Source organism: Mus musculus, chromosome 17 (assembly GCF_000001635.26).
Source record: "Mus musculus strain C57BL/6J chromosome 17, GRCm38.p6 C57BL/6J".
In the NCBI taxonomy this organism is placed as follows: Eukaryota; Metazoa; Chordata; class Mammalia; order Rodentia; family Muridae; genus Mus; species Mus musculus.
In genome coordinates, this window is record NC_000083.6 from 88437325 (window position 1) to 88452162 (window position 14838).

Consider the following 14838-nt stretch of genomic DNA (forward strand, 5'->3'; position numbering starts at 1 on the left):
AATAAAAACATTCCAGTTTGGAGGAAAGCTCATTAAGATGCAGAATATTTTAAAGGGAAGCAAAAAATTCCTTTCATCCCATGGGGAAGCTTGTAAGATAGGGAAATAGACTAACAAAGGTTTCAGGAAGTCCCTGAAATTTACCAGATGAACTAGGCTCCTCCCAGTCCAAGCTTATGTAAGCAGTAAGGACTACTGGGAGGCACTATCAGACCAAACAAGCTTCCTAGAACCAAAGATAAGCCAAACTACCTGGAAGGAGCAGAGACTGACTAAACTGCTTAGAAAGGGCTATCTCCAACTTGCAGGTTGTGCCCTGGGTCCCCAGTTTCCAACTTTCACGAGGTGTCCTCATGCTGGAGTGGGCTTTTGGTAATGCTGATCTTTGAGTAATTTCTGTTCCTCCACTAACACACCCTCCCTACCCCTGTACTCCTGTTAGAAACTCCAACAAAACACATTGGTTCGACAAGTTGTACGTTGATGGCTTGTATTTGTCCCCTATTTGGGGTGAGTAGGTATTTGCCCATGTCCCCCGAGGGCACAAAATCACACAACAGAAGTACTCTGAAGAAAGAATAAAGCTGCACAAAATCTGAAACCTGGGGCTGTTTTTTTGTTAAGAGGTAAAGTTTTGCTCTTTTAGACTGCTTACTCTTGTAAACTCAAGGGAAAAGCTGCCCCTTCTGGATCGCCATTATCTTTAATCAGAGCTTTTCCTTGGTGGATGTTCAAAGTCCTCTAAATTAGCCTCTTGGTATACAAGAATCTCCAGACTTTGAACTAAGTGGAGCGGATTTGCTAAAACGCTTGAACTTTACAGGTTGAGGTTGGACAAAGGTGCCCAGGCTTGTGGTCTGAGTGTGGTCTGGGTGTGGTCAGTCACGGCAGGGGACCAGCAAAAGGGCTTAATGAATGAAGATGCAGAAAATTCATTACTTGACCTTGGATAGGTATATTTTTTTCTGAGTTTATCTATTTTATGGTAGGCTGGCTCCTGGGGTGATTTATCTCTGAACTATCTGCAGCTTTCAAATTTTATGATTCCTTCGGAGTTCAGGAAGAGCATTTAGCTACTTGAGTTTAAAATAGATGCAATGATGAATGGGAGAAAGAACTACATAAAATATAAGTTCATTCTGTATTTCAAATACTGTACTAGCAATATTAGTCCATCTTTGTCAGAAGGTGAAAGGCTAGCAGATAACCTTGGCTGAGACACTGACGTTGTGGCTGCTTTTTGTCGTTATTGTTTGTTTGTTTGTTTGTTTTGAGACAGGGTTTCTCTGTGCAGCCCTGACTGTCCTGGGACTCTCTCTGTAGATCAGGCTGGGTTTGAACTCACAGAGATCTGCCTGCCTCTGCCTCCCACGTGCTGGAATTCAAGGCGAGCACCACCCCTGGCTGAACTTGGTTTCTTAAAAGCCAACTTTTCTTGCTCTTCCTTTCCTTCTCGTGCTCTTTCTTCTGTATCTTCTTTAATTTGTCTACATGAGTGGGGGGCAACAGTGATGCTATGTAAGGAGATTTGCAGTAGATGTTGCTCCTCCGCTGAAGCACATCTTACATTTGCCCTGAGATTTCGTACTCTGAAGAAAACTGGGATTCTCCGGGACTTTGAAAAGAAAACAAACAAACAAAACAAAATGAAATAGAACTGGTAGGCGAGCTTACATGGATCATACGAATAATGTTGTTTGTGGAATGAGGGAATCAAATATTTCTGGCTTTGTTCTTGTACATCGGGGTGCCTACAATTCCTCTGCATCTCTGCCATATTCACAGCTCATCTACTTTACTGCGAGCAGATAGCCTGCTTCAGTCATTTTATATGCAAAGACATTGAATAGTCAACATCCCCTCATCAGGAACCAAATGAAGCTTTGTTGAGCAAGCAGACGGGCAATGTCTCCGTTTTAGAGACCCTTTCTCTTAATCCATTTATATCTGTGTGAAACAGGTATCAGTAGCATGGTTTTTAAAGAACTGGGTATAGAAATTGAAAGGTTTAATTTCCAGGTTCATAATGATAACAGTAAACTCAAACTATAGTTTTCTTTTAGAAATTCAATGGAATAGTCCTCTCTCTCTCTCTCTCCCTATGTAGATGGCCTTAAACATTTGAGTCTCCTATGTCCTCCTTCCAAGTTCCAGGATTACAGGAATGAGGCACTATACCCTGCTTTCCTTTTGAGACAGACTTCTTTTTTTTTTTTTTTTTTTTTTTTTTTCTGAGGCAGGGTTTCTCTGTGTAGCCCTGGCTGTCCTGGAACTCACTCTGTAGACCAGGCTGGCCTCGAACTCAGAAATCCGCCTGCCTCTGCCTCCCGAGTGCTGGGATGAAAGGCGCGCGCCACCACCGCGCAGCTGAGACAGAAACTTCTTATGAAGGCCAGGGTGACCTCTAAATCTTGGCACTCCTCCAGCCTCACCCTACCCAGTACTGATACATAAACCTTCACTGCCAAGGGCAGTTTGATAGGCTACTTCTAGGCTTCAGTTTCCTTCTATGTAAAGGGAATTCCTGAAATTGTAGAGTTGGCAGATTCACTAAAACATGAAGCAACCAGAAAGTATACCCCGAAGGGAATGTCCTTAACATTAAAAATTATTCTACATTTGTCTGCAATTCAGAATTAACTGGCCACTCCCGTTTTATCTAGCAGCACTGTACCCGCAATACAGTGTAGGCAATACGTGTACAATGCATATTAAGTCCTTATTACTGTACACAGCAATTAGTGAGAGCTCTGTACATTTTTGTTGTTGCTGTGTTGCCTTTTATTACTGGTTTTTAATTTGGGAGACAGAGTCTCAGAAAATCTTTAGTAAAATTTGGATCTGATTCCAAAGCCCCATTTCCCCTCTAAAATCTGCTCTGCATAGAGTTTCCACGGCACTTCAGTCAGAAGAAGGTAGCGTTGTTCTCAAGAAAGCTTCCCGGTCCCCACACTTTCAAAGCCAAGGGGCTGTTCGGGCCGTCGCGGCAGCCCCAGCACACGCGTCGCGGGCGGACACTCGCGCGTCCCGCGCCAGCTCGTCCACTCAGCAGCCGCGCCGCGCCTCGGTCGCCCTCCCATAGGTCCTTCCGGGCGACAGGCGAGGGCTTTTCATTTTCCCGCCTGCACGCCCAGCTCCGTAAACCTCAGCGTCCCCTCGCTTTGCCTTCCGAGCCCGCTCCACCCTTCCGGACGCCACCTTCCCCCCCACCCGCCTGCAGGACGACAGCTCGGAGGGGCGGCCGCCGCCCTGGTAGGAGGCGGGACGAGGCAAGGGCGGGCTGCGGGAGGCGGGACGGAAGGAGGGGCGGGGCCAAGCGCCTTGGCGCCGCGTTGTCATGGCAGCGGGGCGGGGAGGAGGGGAGGAAGCGAGCAGGCGGGAGGGGTGGGGGGGGGGGGGATGTGGTGCTGCGGCGGCCGCCACCGCAGCTGCCACTGCCTGCTCGCGCCTGGGTGTCCCGGAGGCGGCTGCTGGGAGCCACGGGAGCAGCTGCGGTGCTCTGCCATATTGTGTCTGGCCCGGCCCGGCCCTCGCCTCTGGTTCGCGGCGGCTGAGTGACGGTGAGTCCCCGGGGTCGCGCGGCGCGGCGCGGCGCGGAGGCAGCGTGTGCGGCCGGCGCTGGGCGTGGGGGCGCGGAGGCGGCTGTCCCGTGACGCGCCGGGACATTTTTGTGTCCCGGGAAGAATTGGCGCCCCTGCGCGGGGGTGTACCCGGCGCGCGGCTCCGGCAGAGCGTGGGCTGCCCCGGGGGTGTGGAACCGAGGCGAGCACGGGTCCCCGGGAGTGAGGAGTTAGGAGTTTTCTCCCGAGGTAATGACCGTACCGGAGGGGGCGTCGCGCAGTCGGAGCCACAGAGGGCAGAGGACGCCCAGGCGGAAACCTGCGACCCCGGGAGTTGCTGCTCTAAGAGTCCCGGGGAGCCCGCGCCAGCCACGTCGCCGCTCCGGCTCCCATCCGAGCGGGACGCGCGCGGCGTGGAGTCCCAGTCCGGGGCCCGGCCCGGCCCGGGCGGGATGGCTGGGCCCGGAGAAGTAGTGCCCAGGAGGACTCGCGTAAACTTCGGGCGCGGGGCCCCGATGTGGGGTGGCGACCCCAGCCCGGTTCTCGCGGCCGGAGGCGCCCCCAAGCCTGGCTGGCCCGGGCCGGGGGTGGGGTGGGGTGGGGTGGGGGTGGGACTTGGACTGTTTCGGCGTTGCAACATGTGCACTTCCTGTTCGCCATCTCCTTCGGGGCCGAGGTTACTTCTGCCCTCCGGCCCGGCGCTCGGGCCGGGAGGGTGCGCGGTGGTCCGCGGCCTTGAGCTTGGGTGCCGGCCGGCGTGCAGTGCCCGGCAGCCCGAAGCCGAGCCGGGGAGGTTAGGGGCAGGGAGTCCACGTGCTCGGTGCTCGGTCTTGCACTGCAAACTCCGCCCCCGGCTGCCCTCCGGCAAAATGCCTGGGTTCCCACCGCCGCACCTCACGCGAGTTGGGGGTAGCAATTTCATTGGGAAGCCGCGCTCTCGAGATCTTCTTGCACTTGGTTTCTGCTTTAAAGCTTTCCTTTTTCCACCTTTTGGGTGGCGGTGGGAGGAGTCATAAGTGCAGAGAAATGACAGACTTTTTTTTTTTTTCCCCTACTTGCAACTCCGCTGTGAGCGGTTAATTATTTCCAGGTTAGTTGGTGCTCTTTTCTCCTGTCTTCTGATTGTGACAGCCACGTGGCCGGCTGAGTGCAATAGAGTGCTCTAGCGGCCAGAGAGCTTGAGGCTTCTCTCGCAGCAGGGGCTTTGTAATGGTATAGTCTTGGCTTCTGCGCTCTAATAAGAGGAAGTGGAAAAAGCCGAACCGATCACATCTAGTTGTTTCACCTGAATCGTAGAATGGCTTTCCTTTGCAATTCTGGTAAGGTGTCTATTGCCATTTTTGCCATTCGCTGCAACTTTGATGATTCATCTTAAAATTTCAGCAGTGTTAGGTATCTTCAAAGAGCGACAGGGCAATGTCTTTATAAAAAGAGTTCCCCGACTCTTTAGAAAAATCGTTTTAATTTCAAAGCCAATAACGAGCGATTCTAATGAATCTGAAATGATAACATTCTGGCATTATTTCGGGCTTATGAAAAAAACTCATTTGTTTCTTTTTACACAGATTAGCAATGAAATTATCTTTTTAAGGATAAATACTAGTTTTGTATGTAGTCAGATTTGAGCAGAATTCATAGGTGGAAATTATAGTATATAAAAGTGAAAGAGAAAATGATTAAAGTTAAAAAAATAAACTACTGGAGAGTGAAGATTTAGAATGTCTTTACAGTCTAGATCATGCGTCATTTTTTTGATCGGCAATTTTAATTTGTTTCTATGGCATGTTTGTGTTATTACTTAGTTTTACGTTATTGTTAAACCATTAAGAAGGAAACCCCTTACATTTATAGAGTTCTGGAGAAATGGTTCGGACTTCGTTTACTGGGCTTTTGAATGTTCTAGTGAAGTTAATGAAGGTATCGAAGAGGGTGTAAAGCTTTCTGTAGGAAAGAAGATAGGCTGGAAAGTGAGTGTGCACTGACCACTGAGAACAGTTCATAGTTGAGGAAGAAAAGTAAACGAACTGAAGAGAAGTGAAGAGACATTTACATAAAGCCGGAAGCCTGGAACACTGCAAACAGTTTAAAGTAAAGTGAAATTTAAAAGTAATACTCAAACAGCAAGTGTGTGTGTGTGTGTGTGTGTGTGTTTTGAGAAGGCTTTCACTCTGTGGTCCAGGCTGGCTTCAAAGTTGGCGTGACCCTCCTGCTTCTGCAGCTTCCTTTTGTTGTTTTTGTTTTTTTGTGTGTGTTTTATTTTGCTTTGTTTTGTTTTGTGAGACAGGGTTTCTCTGTGTATCCCTGGCTTTCCTGGGAACTCACTCTGTAGACCAGGCTGGCCTCGAACTCAGAAATCCGCCTGGCTCTGCCTCCCAAGTGCTGGGATTAAAGGCATGCGCCACCACTGCCTGGCTCTTTTGTTTTGAGACAAGCTCTCACTGTGGAGCCCTGGCTGTCCTGGAACTTGCTATGTAGATTAGGCTGGCTTGCAGTTCTCAGAGAACCACCTGCCTCTCTGCACCATGGATGCTGGAATTGTAGGGTGCATCACCTGGGTTGCTTGCTTGCATGTAGTTTCGGTTTGTTTGTTCAAGACAGGACCTTGACGAGATCAGCCTCTCGTGTAGATGAGGACAACTTTAAATTCCTGATCCACCTGCCTCTGTCTCCCAAGAGCTGGTTGTATAGGTGTGTACCACCACAGTTAACTTTATGTGTTTCGTTGCTGTTTGTTTTAACAACTCAAAAGAATGGTTATTTTTAAAATAATATTTTTATTCTTCAAGACTGTCATACAGTGGAACTCCCCAGATCCACCCACATCTTTGCACCCACCCAAATTCATGTCCTTTTTTTTTTTTAACTTAAGAGTGATATTTTTTTTGTCTGTTTTTTTGTTGTTGGTTTTAGATTGTGTACTAATAACTGGGTTTTATGTAAATGCAAACAGTCTTCCAGTTATAGTTTTGAGTGCCCAGGGCTTGAGGTTGAAGAAGTAAAACACAACTGAGACAGTACAAGGAGTTAAACCGTACTAAAAGTCAGATTAAGAGTGAGTGTAAGAGAGTCAGCGGGGAAGGAAGTCGTAGAAAACTTGGGAGGGTAGGAGAGGTTTCTTGGAAAAGGCAGGTGTTGATTTCTACGGGAGAACTTCTATGCTAATAATGTCGCCCAAATGGCCACCCTCTGTTTATTATTAATTTATTTTGTTTGTTTGGTTGGTTGGCTGGTTCCTGGAACTCTCTCTGTAGACCAGGCTGGCCTCAAACTCAGAGATCCACCTGCCTCAGCCTTCCAAGTGCTGGGAATGAAGGCGTGTACCACTACCCCTCCCCCTCCCCCCTTTAAATTAAGCTTGCATAAGAAATTTATTTTGTTAACTTTCACACTTTGGTTCCAGTCTTCTTTCTCCCATCTTAATATTCTACTGTTCTGCAGAAACTTAATTATTATACCTCAGCATGGTACTACAATTTATATTTATGTTGACAGTATCTTTTTATCTGTTGGAAATACACTTGGACACTCCAGTGTAAGGCCTGGCTGAAATACTGATTGTTCTATGAGCCTTGGAATCACAGACTTCTAGATCCATCTTTACTTTCAACCATAAATTCTTTCCCTTTTGTAATAGCATATAATTCTTTCAGGCTGTAGCATTCTCTACTGCCTCACTGATTTAACAAAATTAAAAAAAAAAAACCATATTGAATACCATGTGCTAAGTAAGCTCCATCAAAAGAGCAGTGCGTGGAGCTGGACAAGAGGGATTCCTTCATGTTTTATTATCTGTTAGGTTTTGTTACCCTAATTAAAAGATACGTCCTTGAACAGCAAGTTACATAGAATATATTATTTGCCAGCAAGACACCCTTAGAGCCTTATTTTAGATATATACTCTCTGCCTAGTCTGAATAAAGAAAAAGTAAGATTTGTGGTGTGAGGTGTGAAGTTGAATAGAAAGATCTGTTTTTATAAGTAAAGGTGGGAAGAGAAGAACTACTTTTGAATTTAAATATGGTCTCATTTCCTCCAGAATGAGTTGGAATATGAAATAATCCTCTTTTGAGGAAGACTCCTTTGACTCGGTGTGGTCCAGCACTCAGAGAACTGGGAGGAACTGGAAAGAGTACTACTGAAGGAAAAAGTAACGATGGGATGAAGTTAGGGCTGGTGTTAATAGTCAGGATGCTTAGTTTAGTCAGCTGAATGTAGATGAATGGGAGCGGGCAGGGTGAACACGACCTGTAGGAGTGGCCCACAGAGCTTGGGGGCAATGCAGAGGTGACAGCTAGTGGTATGAATTTTTTGTTGTTGTTGTTGTTTGTTTTTTTGATTTTTCGAGACAGGGTTAGGGTTTCTCTGTATAGCCCTTCTCTGTGTAGCCCTGGCTGTCCTGGAACTCACTTTGTAGACCAGGCTGGCCTCGAGCTCAGAAATCCACCTGCCTCTGCCTCCCGGGTGCTGGGATTAAAGGCATGCGCCACCATGCCCGGCTAGTATGAATTTTCTTAAGAGCTAGCAGTTAGTACTGAGGACTAAAATGTTGCTTGGGAAACTAGAATGTAACAGGCATTAGCTATGGTGACAGGGAGGTTTGAGGTGACTACTGTAGACTTTATCATTCTTTTGGTGTTACTGATAATACATAAACGTGCAAAACCTTACCCAGTTTGTCTGATTAGCGTTTTACACACTCTGGTATGTTGTCACAAGCAAGGAAACAAGATTCCAGTATTACTGTTAATTAGATAAATCATTCAAATTTGCCTGATTTTTCTCTAATGTCCCTTTTTATTCCACAACTAGTTTTTAGGAATTTCGTAGAATGTCCTTGAATTGAGATTACCTGATATATTTCTCAGGATTAGGCTTGGCTGTTGGTTTAGTGCAGGTAAACAGGTGAAGTGCCTGTATAGTATAGACAGTAAGGGTGCATGCTGACTTGCCGTGCCATGGGTAACCATCACTGACTATGGCCTTTGCGTTCCTCACTTACATTCCTCACGCTCCAGAGCTGCTTTGGAAGCAAAGTACTAAGTACAGCTCCTGTTCACAGGTCTTGACCCAATTTTGATTGATATGTTTTTTTTTTTAATTTCCCTCAACCTAATTTTCTGTTACATAAAGCAACAAACAAACAAACAACCTGGGCAAATACTTGTGAGCATCTACTGTACTTAGTGCTAAGACTGGAGTTGTGAGCAAGAGACATTTTTATACCCAAGGAGGTCTGTCTGCTGTCATCATAAAGTAGGGTTTATTGGCTTGCTGTGTCTTTTGATTTCATTAGCATTTATACATACAAAGTTACCAAAGCCCTGAAAGTCTAAACAAAGCTCTTTTAAGTAGCCATTTGTAAGCTACTATCATACAACTTTAGTATGTGTGCCATAAAAATAGCTGTCCTTTTGCTGTCAACACACATTTTCATTCTTCCCAAGTAGTTATATTCTGATAAATTTAATTTAATTTGTAGTCAACTATTTTCATAGCTTTGGTGTGTGTGTGTGTGTGTGTGTGTGTGCGCGTGTGTGTGCTGCACCTGTGCTATGTGTTTGTGTGTGTGTTTGTACTGTGTGTGAGTGTGTGTGTGAGTCTGTCTCAAAGCCTCTTGTGTAGCTGAGACTGACCTTGGGCTCTGGTCCTCTGGCCTCCATATCTTGAATCCTGGTGTTACAGGTAAGAGGCAAACTAGAGTTTGCAGGTGTAAAGAAGGCAAGAATTTTCTTGCCTTTTAAAAAATTTGAATTTTACGTGTTGGTGTGTGCCAGTGTGTATGTATGCAGAGCACATGTGTGCAAGTGCCTAAGGAAACTACTGTCAGAACACCTGTACCTGCAGTTATAGGTAGTTGTGAGCTGCCCAGTGTGGCTGCTGAGAATTGAACCCTGTTCCTCTGCAAGATTAGCAAATACTCTTAACCACTGACCCATCTCTTCAGCCATTCTTTGCCTTTCTGATAGTTCTTTCTTAATAATACAGATTTAGTTCTTTTGGCACCAGAAGCTTGTCTTATTTGTTTGAGAAGTGCTTTGAATTGAAATTGATATATGAAAATATATGTATGGGAAAACAGATTGGGAAAAGACAGGGCACATGGGCAGGTAGAGGTCAGGACTCTTGTGGGAGTTGGTTTTCAAGAGTCAACAGAAGTTACAAGGATGTGGCAGGTCCTTTCACCTGATGAGTCATCTTGCGGACCCTCTTTTTTTTTATGTTTCAGACAAGAGCGCTGTGTGTTCACACTGGTCTCAAACTATTGATTGTCCCACTTCAGCCGTCTGAATCTTAGGTCACAGATATGTAGCATCACATCCAGCTTTGAAAAGTTTCTAATTTGTAGAAATATTCTTAACTTGTGGATTCACGGAGCAGAATTTAATTTTAGATTCTGCAGTGATATGGTGCTAATAGTGATTTTTGCTGTTTTGTTTTTGAGACAGGGTTTTACTATGTAGCACAGATATCCATTTGCCTCTGTCCTAAGTACTAGGGCTAAAGGTGTATAGTTATTTAGAATTGTTTACATAGCCTTAGAGGTAAAGGATTTAGGAAACTGATAAAAACATGCCCTTGTGGTTTATGTTAAAAAAGAAATACAAAGAAAAATGGGGAAAAGTTTCTTTTGAATTAAGATTTTGCTGTACTGTGACTTTGTCCAGCATCTTCATCCTTAAAAGTTTAATTGAATGATACTCTGTCCCCCTCCCCCCCTACCCCACCCCCACCCCTGCCAAAATCAGTGTTTGGGTCCCACCTGACAAGGGATTGAATTAATATATTCTGGAAGAATAATGAGCTCTTAGCCACTGAGCATCTCTCCAGTCTGAAGTAAACCTTTCTTTTGTACTGATTGAACATTTATCAATAATATCAATAATTGCTAACTCTTATTGCCTGTTGTGTCCTGGCCTGCTAGACACAGGAGTATATAATTCTCAGCAACAGCCCTGCAGGGAATAGTGTGTTTTTGCACATATACGAAACAGATAGTGAGACATTATGTCAATGTAGTGCTGGCTGGGTTTTGAATAAAAATCTGTCATAGTAAAAATCCATGTTCTTTGTATTATAATCTGAAGTTTTTTAAGAAAATGGGTTGTTAGAATGAAATGCTTCTATATTGATCTGTCCCAAGCTGGAACAGTAAAGAATGCTTGATAGAGAAGCCGTTATTCAGATGCCTGAACTGGCAGGAACGCCACCACTTTCTTTGTTACTGTGATTTCAACAATAGGTGTGGTTGCCTAGGACCCAGGCAGGTTCAGTCATCTGTCAGACTGTGTAGGTGAGTTGGTGGCTGGTGGGTTTGCTTGACTTCAAATCTTACTGTGCAGTTACCTAGTGTGACATTCTGCTATAATTATTTTTTAAATGTTTGCTCACTAAATGTTATGGGGTTTGCTAGAGCATAAAAAATGGATACATTGCATTTTGCCTACAATGACTTAATGTCTGTCTGTCTACCCACTTTTCTCCCTCTCCAACTCTGTTATTTTTGAGGCAGGGCGCCACGTGGTCTAGCCTGGCCATGAACTAGCTCTGCAGGGAAAGATGACCTTAAAGTTCTGTTCTTCAAGTGCTGTTATTACAGATAGACATACCTGGTGTGTGTGTGTGTGTGTGTGTGTAGAAGTTAGACCTGGTTCTGCCTCCTAGCCCCATGCTCATAGAAATAAGACTCAGACTCAAAATATATTTACAGATATCTTAGTCATATCGCTAGGCTCTACTCTGACTAGATCAAAACTTAAGGTATCCAATTGTCTTACTATGGGTGGTTAGGTAGCATGCATCCATCTCACATCTTCCTGGGTGGATCTTCATGCACCTCACATTCTATCCCATAATCCTTTCTCCTTCCGGATGTCTTACCATTTATTTCCTGCCTAAGCCATAGCCACAGCCTAGCCACCTGTTTTTAATTGACAGGTTTTGCATCTATACAATACATAAGATAGTCTCTGTACATATGTGTGTGTATGTATCCTGTAACAGACACATGTGTATGTATAACAGCACATGAAGTGTACACAAGTGCCCCTTACTTTCAAGTCTTTAGTATTTCATAAATAGATGCTAGAATCAATATAGATAATTTTATCCATCATTCCTCTGACAGTGTTGGGTTCAGTGTAATAAGTGACAAAAGGAAAGCAGCTGCCCTCATTTTAGACAGACAGCCCTGTCATTCTGTGAGTCTTATACACCAGTGTTGTTGTTTGTTACTGGGGATTGAAACACGGGCCTTGCACACGACTCCCAGCCTTCCTTAGTTGCTGCCTTTATCTGCTGGTTATGAACAGTCAGGAATTTGATACACTGTAGCTGCTATCTTGAGAAATCCTCTCTGGGATAGTTTTTAATTTTTGGGGTGGTCACTTTTTTTACAGTAATTTATATAACAAAAAGTCCCGAATTTGTTTTTTGGGTTTTTTGTTTGTTTTTGTTTTTCTGTTTCTTAGTTGATCTAGCATTTAAGGATCTAGTAAAGAGGCTTAGGAAGGGAGAGGTTGCAGATATTTCCTTGACTGCTCTAATTTTGATTAGTAATTACTAGCCACCCCTTATGGAATAGTGCAGGTGCATTCTAATCATAAAGAGAAATAGTTGGATTTAAATAGCTCAGTATTGCTGGGTTAGTGTTTGGGGAACATGTTGGATTTTATTATTTGGAGAATATCTGATTCAGATATGATTGCACATATTCCTAGATAGTTTGAGATGCAGAGGCAGGGAGATTTACTTAGCCTCTGGGGTAGGACGCCTGTCAGAGTCGTGCGGGCTCTGTAGTGCCACCTTCCAGTGAGTCGTATACCACGTAATCTCCCTGTTTCCACATAGAAAGTAGAACCCAATGATAGTAACTATCTGGTAGGGTCGTTACAAAGTTCATGAGATAGTTTTAGGAAAGGTTTTTAAATGGTATCTATTATCAATAAGCATCAACAAGTGTTCTTTTATTCTCTAATATATGTACATATGTACATTTATCTACAGGAAAGCCAATAATACTTGAATTTGAGTGTGTGTTTAAAGACAACATCTTGCTCTGTTGTGTAGGCTTACCCTAAAATTCCTAAGTGTTAGGATGCACCACCTGAATTCAGTTTTGATTATTAGATTATCCTAGTAAAATTGAATCATACCATTTCTCAGATACCAAAGTAGCATAATAGCAGAACTTTGATTCATCATACAACAAACATTAGAGCAGAAAACAAAATACACAGTTTTGCCCTTGTGGAAACTTCAGCCTGTTTGTTGAAAGAAGTGTATTAAGCCATTTGAGGTGTTGCAGGGTTTATTATTATTATTATTAATTATTATTATTATTTAATTGTGGAAGAGTAGAAGAAGGCCTCTTCTTAATCTTTATGTTAGACCATTCTTACAGTTTTTAAGGCGAAATGTGAAAGATGAATAGCTGTTGTCTAGAGTTAGGTATGCTGTGTACGAACAATTTTAAGGCAGAGATATGCAAGGGAACTTAATTTAGGGACTGCCTTAGTCAGGGTTTCTATTCCTGCACAAACATCATGACCAAGAAGCAGTTGGGGAGGAAAGGGTTTATTCGGCTTACACTTCCATACTGCTGTTCATCACCAAGGAAGTCAGGACTGGAACTCAAGCAGGTCAGGAAGCAGGAGCTGATGCAGAGGCCATGGAGGGATATTCTTTACTGGCTTGCTTCCCCTGGCTTGCTCAGCCTGCTCTCTTATAGAACCAAGACTGCCAGCCCAGAGATGGTCCCACCCACAAGGGGCCTTTCCCCCTTGATCACTAATTGAAAAAATGCCTTACAGCTGGATCTCATGGAGGCACTTCCCCAACTGAAGCTCCTTTCTCTGTGATAACCCCAGCCTGTGTCAAGTTGACACATAAAACCAGCCAGTACAGGGACATATCAGAGTTCCTATGTGTTGGAGTTTCCATTTCAACATACTGTAGTTTTAATGGTCTAGGTAAAAAAAAAAAAAAAGCAAATAAAAACAAAAACAAAACAAAAAATTAGAATAAATTAATCCCACGATTTAGATAATAGTGAATGTTTTCAAATTGTTTTGTTTGCAACCTAAAAATAGAAAGATTCACTTTCTTTGTTGGGTGCCATGTAGGTTCTGTGATACAAATTCAGTCTTCTGCAGGAGCAGTCAGTGCTTGCAATCATTGAACTATCTCTCCAGCCCTTACATTTGGGATTTTAAATCTGTCTTCTAGTCTTCAGAATTGGGTGTTATGGAATGGGCACTATTTATAATGGAGAACTTTAAAAAATATGTTAAAACCCTAGTAAAAGCTGGGGTGTCTTATGGTCCCTGTCTCAGTAATTGTTCTATTCTGTGAAGAGACACTGTAATAACAAAGGCAACTCTTATGAGAGGCATCATTTACTTGGGGGCTTACTGTACAGTTTCAGAGGTCCTTTATCATCATGGCATCCTGACAGGGAGCATGGCAGTATTCAGGCAGGCAGGGTGCTGGAGAGGAGGGGAAAGGGGGGCGGTGAGCAGAATGGTCAGGAGAGCTTGAACTCAGAGATCCTTCAGCCTCTGACTTCTGAGTGCTAGGATTAAACCCAGCCAGAAGGATCTTGATAATAGAAATTCTGATGGAGGACAGTAGATTCTAAGGAGTTGAATACAAGTGAACGTAATTCTGTACACTTTTGTTAGACGCTGTATTGTATTTGTTGCTTTGTCTTCTGTTTCTGAGAATGGTATCAATAAGTAAAACAACCCCTTTTCTAAATTTCTCAGGTTATCTTTTTAAAGATTGTAATTTTATATATGTGTGTTCCCTCCCCACCCTGTGTGTGTGTGTGTGTGTGTGTGTGTGTGTGTATGCGCGTGCCTGTGACTGGAGCTACAGGTGGTTGTGAGCCACTATGGTGTTCATTTTAAAGATTTCTTTTATGTCTAAGAATGTTGGTATAGTGAGGTAGCTAGGGCGTGGAGTCGGCTGACACCGGCAAGCTACCCACAAGACCTGCCACGGGATCTTAAGACCTCTGGTGAGTGGAACACAGCTGCTGCTCCCATCCAATTACGCTGGACCTGAGACTGCATTAATTAGGGAAGCAGAAAACCCGGCCTGATCAGCGGCACAAGTCCCTTCTGGTCCACGCCAGCACAGTGGTACCTTGGGCATGGAGTCTGCGGACACCCGTAAGGTATACACAGGACCCTCCATGGGATCTTAAGACCTCTGTGAGTGGATCACAACTTCTACCAGGAGGCAGGTTCGAACACCAGATATCTGGGCATCTTCCCTG

At 44.2% G+C, this 14838-nt stretch overlaps 1 protein-coding gene across 6 annotated transcripts in view; it reads left to right on the forward strand.

The window, feature by feature from the left end:
• The first annotated feature begins 3379 nt into the window (after positions 1-3379).
• Foxn2 (forkhead box N2) overlaps positions 3380-14838 on the forward strand; it is a 49830-nt gene continuing 38371 nt past the window's right edge. For 2 of the 6 annotated variants that reach the window (NM_180974.5, NM_001355743.1), the window contains exon 1: positions 3380-3560. The gene's annotated coding sequence lies outside the window, so the exon portion shown is untranslated. Of the gene's footprint in view, positions 3810-4169; positions 4651-4678; positions 4880-14838 lie in introns of those variants that run through there. The other 4 variants (XM_006523653.4, XM_030249498.1, NM_001355742.1 and 1 more) reach the window with 3 other exon arrangements.